This window comes from Tupaia chinensis, unplaced genomic scaffold (genome assembly GCF_000334495.1).
Source record: "Tupaia chinensis unplaced genomic scaffold, TupChi_1.0 Scaffold144682_1, whole genome shotgun sequence".
Classification (NCBI taxonomy): domain Eukaryota; kingdom Metazoa; phylum Chordata; class Mammalia; order Scandentia; family Tupaiidae; genus Tupaia; species Tupaia belangeri.
Window position 1 is genome coordinate 2,853,919 of NW_006204543.1, and position 7,760 is coordinate 2,861,678.

The window sequence follows — 7,760 nt, forward strand, 5'->3', positions numbered from 1 at the left end:
AGGTTTTTGCTATAGGGCACATGTGCTTGCCAGACAGACAGAGAAAGACAGAGAGACAGAAAGCGAGAAATCACCCCCAGGGGGGATGGCCACGTCACAATCCCCTCTCCTCCATTCTCCTCTCGGGATCTTGGGCACACACGCACATGCACCCGGCGTGAGTTTAAGCCACCAGGTGCAGGACGCAAACCATGGTCATCTACATGGGAGTCCGGTGATGTGTCATTATGCCATCTACTGGTCCCTAAATTATTGTTATTATTTTAAGTTTTGCTATAAGGCACAAAAACTCACCAGAGAGAGAGAGACAGAGAGACAGAGAGAGGGAAAATGAGAAAGCAAGCTTCCAGCTCTGGAATTTGAACCTCACTTGGCCATAGAGCAGTCCAACACCCCAACCACCATGCCACCTACTGGCCCAAGGTATAAACTTCTTAAGAAACCTCGTGGAAGAGAAGAACAGGACAGAGTAGCTCCTGAATCCACAGCTCTAAGGAGGCCAAAGGCTATCGACTGGCTCAGAGAGAGAAGAAGGTGTGGTATAGCCCAGAAGAGTCCACCTCCTCCAGGTTTAACTCTGCCCGTTTGGCGAAAAGAGGATGCTGCAGGCTGCCTTCTTGGTGGTGCCTGCTCCCAGTGGCCCACAGGGTGTCCAGGCCAGGGGCAGCCCCGAAAAGTAGGAGGTGGCAGGGAAATAGGTCGGAAGGCCAAGTGTCATGGCAGTGCCCCTCCCAGCAAGGGTCAGAGGAAGGAGACTGCAAGGACAGGCCCAGGAGGGATGGAAGCCGAAGAGCCCGCGGTAAGGATATCTCCGTGTGACAATGGCAGCAGGAAAACCAAGCAGGGGCAGGCCTCCAGGCAGGATGAAGGGGATCTGGCCATCTGGGCAGGGACAGAGGCCAGGAGCCCGGTGGAGAAATGTGTTGGGCGACTCGTCCCTACTGCCAGTGAGCCATACCCAGCAGGCACACTGGTCACAGGAAGCGGGAGATGACGTGGCAGGTGTGTAGAGCGGATGTCAGAGGTCAAGAGGGAGACGAGGGCCGGCATGGGGGCGATGTGAGTGCCTCCACGCTCCTGAGGCTAACAATCACTCCGACTTTTTTTTAAGAGATTTTTTTTGCTGTAGGGTGTATGTGCTCGCCAGAGAGACAGAGGGAAACAGAGAGACAGAAAGTGAGAAATCACCCCCCCCAGGGCCACGTCACAATCCCTTCTCCTCCATTCCCCTCTCAGGATTTTGGGCACACACGCTCGTGTGCCTGGCATGACTCCCAGCCAGCAGGTCCCGGACTCAAAGCGCAGTTACTACATGGGAGTTCAGCAACATAACAACTACACCATCTGCTGGTCGCACAGTCGCTGTGACATTTGTCTCATATCCCGAATGCTAAGATTTTCCCTGAGGTTAGTAAGGTGGTTGCTGCTTTACAAGTTCATATTTTTGTGCTTTATTTTTCCATAAGCCTTTCCATTTATAGCTTCTAATTGAATATTATAATCATTTCTCTCAGTCTAAAAGTGCACCCATTTTCAAAAATGCCTGCTTTTCATAATTTGAAAATAATAAAGAAGTTTAAAAAGCAAAAAAGAGGATGCTGCAAGAAGCAGGTCAGAGGTGTCTGAAGGAGCGCATCCCTAGTGTGGTGGGTGAGTCCTAGAAAGACGGTAACACCAGTGATGGCTGCACCATCCTGAGTGGAAGGCAGCATCCTGCGGAGGTGAGACACCGTGGAAAAACGAGAGTCGAATGTGTAACAACTTGTTCTTTTTTTTTTTTAGGTCTTTGTCATAGGGTGTGTGCCCTCACTGGCAAGAGACAGAGAGACAGAGAGAGAGGGAAAGTGAGCAGTCACCCCCTGGGGGGATGTCCGCACCACAATTCCTTCTCCATTGGCCCCTCAGGATTTGGGGCATGCTCGCGCACACACACACACACACACACACACACACACACACGCCTGGTGTGATTTTCAAGCCATCAGGGCAGAATTCCAACTGCAGTCGACCACGCGGGAGTCCAGACACGGCTGGAAGCGAGGCATGGGGCCTTCCCCTCTACATCACCTGCCGGCCTACTGCTTGTTCTGGCAAATGCTTCCCAACTCCATGAAGCTGCCTTCTTCAGCTAGTCGCATAGGGATTCTAATGCTGCAAGTAATGGAGTTGCGGGCCCAGAAGTCCCAGCAGAAGGACTCCAGCCCATCTTCCTCAGGAAGGGCACTAGGATGCTGGTTAAGAAAAGGTCTGCCTCACAGTGGCCCGAAGGGATTCCCGAGGCGTTCAGGTTTCTGTGGTCAGGCCCTCTGTCTCCATGTTGGTGGGATGGCACAACGGTAAGGACAGTGCAGGGAAAGGTCTGAGCCTTGGGGTTCCAACTGCCAACCGCCAAACACATCCTAAACATACTGGTCTACATTTCAGTCCAGACGCCAACCCAGAAAGTTCTGCTGTTGGCAGCCACTGCAGCAGAGCAGCTCTCCCCTGGAGTTCTCAGCGGCCACAGCATGAGAAAAGCCAAGGAGGACCAGGAAAGTGAGTACGGGGAACATCCAGGACAAGCAGGGTCTCCTGACCAGATCTGCTGGCCATCAAGGACTTTCATTGAGAAACAAACCAACCTATTACAACTAGTAACTAATTCAGCAAATTGCAAGGTACGAAAATGGGGACAGCCGCAAGGTCTAGTGGTTGAGGAAGCTAGATTCTCCATGGCCAGGTGTGGCTTGAGTCCTGGCTGAAGTCCCGGCCCTGGTGGCTTGAAAAACACACTAGGCACATGTATGTGCATGCCCCAAATCCCAATGGGAATAGGGAATGGAGGGAAAAGGATTGTGGTATGACTATGCCCCATTGATGGGGTGCTTTCCCTCTCTCTCTGTCTCTGGTGAGTACAGCACCCTCTGAGAAATAAATAAACAGTAAAAAATCAAATCAACAAAAATCTGTTGCATTTTTATACATGAACATTGAACAATGTAAAATTAAAATGAAGTACACAAGCCCAGGTAGGATCGCATCTAAAAAAGCAAATACTTAGGAATAAACTCAAGTAAGGAGGTGAAAGACCTGCACAACGAAAACTACAAAATGTTGCTCAAAGAAACGAAAGAAGACACCAATACATGGAAGGACACCCTAGATTGGAAGAATTAAGACATCAATATTTCACAAAGTGATCTGTAGATTTATTTAATGTAATCTCTAGGAAAATCCCAGTGGTCTTTTTCAGACGTAGAAAAATCTATCCTAAAATGTATATGGAATTTCGAGGGACTCTGAATAGCCAAAACAATCTTGAAAAGAACCCCCTGATTTAAAAACTGAAGAAGTGGGAGCAGCAGGTGGCATAGTGGTTAAGGTATTGGACTCCCACATGATCCACCACCGTTGGCTGCGAGAGACAGAGAGAGATGGACTCGACGCCTCAAACCTCCAGCCTCCCGTAGTTTTTGCCATAGGGTGGACACCAGCACGCCCCGACCACAGTTAGAGTCCCAGACCTGGCAGCTTGAAACTCTCTCCCGCAAGTGCATGCACCCTGTAGGAAAAACAAATCCCAGACTTAAAAAGCTACAGCAATTAAAATGGTGGTACTGGCATAAAGACAGACTTATAGGCCAATGAAATCCACTGGTGTTACCAACAACTGCTCTTTCCTTTTCTCTTTCTTTCTTTCTTTCTTTGTTTTTTTCTGAGAAATTTTTGCTATAGGGCACATGTGCTTGTCAAAGAGACAGAGAGAGACAGAGAGACAGAGAGCAAGAAATCACCCCCTAGAGGGGATAGCCACGCTGCAATCCCTTCTCCTCCATTCTCCTCTCAGGATTTTGGGCACACATGAACACACAAACCCAGCGTGAGTTTCAAGCCATGGGAGCCAAGACTCGAACCACAGTCGACCACGTGGGAGTCCAGCGCCTTAACTGCTACCCTACCCACTGCCCCCACCAAAACCTTCCAAAAGTACTACGACATGCCGTGTGTTTGTGTGTGAGTCCAGGCACCACCTTGGTTATGGATTGAAAGTGAGAAGACTGCTACTCTGCTGAATTGGCGTGGAAATGCAAGAGACAGAACGTGAAGAGCTATTCTTGTTAAAAAGCTCACATGTGTACCATGGACTTACTTGCCAACATTTAGCATAATTAAAATACAGATTTTTTTATTCAATCATCAGCTTCGTGGGAAGAAAAATCACATCATAATCCCTTCCCAGAACAAAATGGTGGAATCTCCCAAGATCATGTTTGCTTAGATGCCTCTTAGGATACGCTTGCATCGGTACCAGGTCCCTATCAGACAGAAAAGCCGTTAACCCACTGTAAACTAAGGAGCTGACTTCCAGGAATAATAAAAAGTATGCAGGCTTACGGCTCAGATCTATCCGAATAGGTGTGTCCATGAACTCTGAAGGCTTACAGCATGTTTGGGGTCACACCGATAAGACTAGAATGGCTCTGGCCGTCCCGCATTGGTGTCGAATGCTACATTGCAAAAGTAAAATCTAATACTATTTTTAATCCAGTTTCTTTTTTTTATGTACACTTTTTAACAATCATTTTTTATTTAATTTAATTAGTTTATTTGTATATTTTTTATTTATTTTAATTTGACCAGAGACGCAAGGAGAGAAAGAGAGAGAGAAAGTGAGGAAACAAGCCACCAGGTCCAGGACTCAAACTGTGGTCAGCCACGTGGGAGTCCAACACCCTTAACCACTTGGCCACTGGCCGGCCCTCAAGTTTGTTTATTTAAAGAATTACTTTTTAAAGTTTTATTTACTATGATTATTATTTTTAAATTTACTATAAGGCATGTGCGCTCACCTGAGAGAGACGAACAGAGAGGGAGAGGGAAAGCGAGAAAGCTAACTCCTAGGCCTGGGACTTGCATTAAGGTCAGCCACGTGGGCGTCCAGCGCTTTAACTACCACGCCAATGCTAGCCCCAAAGTCAAGTTTCTAATGTATCGGATTGTGTTAGAATTAGGGGCCCACAGGTGGAGTGGCGGTTAAGGTTTTAGACTCCCACATGGTTGACCACGGTTCCAGTCCTGGACCTGGTGGCTTGCGTTTTCACTTTCCCTCTCTCTCACTAGTCCAATGAAAGAATAATAATGATAATATTAATTAATTAATCAAGTTAAAAATTCAACAGAGAGCTGAGCTTACTTTAGAAAAGATATCTGATAACATTGAAGAAAAGGGACGCATTCTGACTGATAATGAGATTTTCTCACACAGGTCAGCTAGCAGTAGAAGGCTTATGAACTGCAAAGGCCCGATGTTCTGCAAGACTCAGCACCTATGCCTCTCACGAGCCGGGGAGCAAAACATAACAGACAGCTGGCCACCCAGAGCTGCAAGAGGGGTTACTCATGGTGCCTTCTCTCCTCCAGGCCCACTCTTGTCAAGGAATAGCTATCCAGCACGTCAGTAAGAGTGACTACCTCTGCCAGGCTCACTTCCTCCCAGCTAGATTCGCTTTTCCTGCTCCCGCAAGCACTTGTGCAGAATTGGTAGGTGACGTGACACCTGAAAACTAGTACAGAGACCAGCAGATGGCGTACTGGCTACATCGCGGGACTCCCACGTAGTCGACCGCAGTCCGAGCCCCAGACCTAGTGGCTTAAACTCACCTCGGGTGCGTGTGTGTGCGAGTCCAAGATCCCGAGAGGAGAACGGAGGAGAAGGGATTGCAGCACTTCTGATTTCTGGCTTTCTGTCTCTGTTTCTGTCTGTCTTTCAGGCGAATGCACACACCCTATAGCGAAAACCTGTCCAAAAATAAGAAAGAAAGGAAGAAAGGAAGGAAGGAAGGAAGGAAGGAAGGAAGGAAGGAAGGAAGGAAGGAAGGAAGGAAACACTGGTATGAAAAAGGGATGGGAATAATAAACCTTGGGCTGATGCCACTGCCGGGGGCTTCGGTGACCAGAACTTACGGACCACACCAAGTAAAGCTCTATGGCACGGAGGCCTCGTTTACGCAGTTGTCCAAACCCTGGCTGCATGGACACGTGCTGGACCCCACACAGCAGGTGTGCCCAGCGGTGCGGACTTAGTTCCTGGACAAGATTCCTACCTGTCCTTCTCTGATCTCTGGGGCCTTTGTGCATGCTACTCCCTCTGCCTGGGACACAGGCTTCCTCTCGCTGTCTGAGTATTTCTGCTCCTTCTAGCGATGTCAGCTTGAATAGTACGACCCCTGGGCTCCCCCTTGACCTCCCAGACTAGGCCAGGCGCCAATTGTCTGAGTTCCCTATGCTCCCCGGGTCTTCCTCACCAAAAGCAGTGGCCAGACTCAACTGTGAGCCCTGTGCACCTGTCCATAGCTCCTTGGAGCCTCTGTGCTCTGCAAGGCCACCTGCCTGGTGTACCTCGCTCCCACCTGGGCACCACCGCGGAGGAAGTCGTTCAGAAGACATCTGCTGGATGGCTGGCCAGATTGCGGCCCGCTCGAGGACTCTGTTGGCCTCTCTGCTGTGGGGCTGTCCCGTGTTTGTGGGCACAGAAGGGGGCCGACAGTGGCCTCGATGCCTGACAGAGCTTCCCAAGAGGCAGAAAGTCTTTGAATAGCCTGAAACGTCTCAAAACCGGTCTGGAAACAATGAGATGGGAAAGAAGGATGTATGTGGGGAAAGGGAGAAGAACCTTCCAAATACCTTTCCAGTACAGGGGGGTGATGACACCGTGACCTGAAATCAAGACCCAGAGACCAGAGATCAGAGACTCTGGAAGGATGAAGGAAGTATTTCTTGGAAGAATGAGCTCCCTGGAAGCTCGTGAAACCCCCAAGCCCCCTGCATGTGCGTGCATTGAGCACGAGGTCTGAGAGGGCGTGCAGAAGGAGGAGCCGAGAAATGTCTGTGGATACTGGGGTCAGTTCTGTCCCTGATCGCGGACAGCTTCTTCCTTCTAGCAAAGCCCTGGCTGGTCTTAGGTAGCACAGCAGTCTTCCCAAGGAGAGGGCCGGCTGACACTGGGGCGCGCTGCAGGCAGACACCCCGGAATGAGGCAGGACCTGCAGGCCAGAGCTTCCCAGAGCAGCCCCAGAAGCCAGCACTGTCTTCCTAGCGTGAAAGCCGGCCAGACTCAGGCAGGCGCGAGTGCCCGGGCTCTCTACCCTTGAGTTCCAGAGGAGCGATGGGCTTTCTCTACCGGGAGCCAGTGCAGCGAAACCACTTCCAGGCTTCGCTTTGGTCCTCGGCATAGAACCGAACGCCTTACTTTGGCACACGAAGTCTGTTTACCGGCCTGAGCACCTGCCCAGAGCGGCCACACGACTGTAGTGAAGGCACGAGTGGCCTCGGCCCAGCATGGACTGGGCTCTCAGAAGAACAAAAAAGCGAGACTCACTCCAGCCTGGTCCCTCAGACAGACTGGAGCTGTACCTGAATGTCCCTTCCTGACACAGGGCAGGGGGCGGGGCGGGGCCCGGTCCCTCCCTCCACCCCCAGCATCTGCTCTGTCCTTCCCGCCTCTTCTGAACCCGGCCCTCCTGAGCTGGGAGAGCAGAGCTGGGTCTGTCTCGCGTTTGTGGGCACGAAGGTAGCCAACAGTGGCCGTCTTGTCTGCTGCCCATGGAGCCCCAACTGACAAGCCGTGGTAGGCCTGAGCCCAGGGTAGGGCCCTGACAGGGGATGCCCAAGGTCGCAGGAAGTTACCTCCTCGGCCCTCACTGGCAGGCGGGGTCACCTGGATCGGACGACTCATCTGAAAGACATTGGACCAGCAAGCCCATTCAGCGGGGCTCCCGGTC

General features: G+C 50.7%; 1 protein-coding gene across 1 annotated transcript in view; it reads right to left on the minus strand.

The window, feature by feature from the left end:
* Positions 1–7,760, minus strand: part of CELF6 (CUGBP Elav-like family member 6) — a 34,380-nt gene that overhangs the window by 9,816 nt on the left and 16,804 nt on the right. The window lies entirely within an intron of this gene.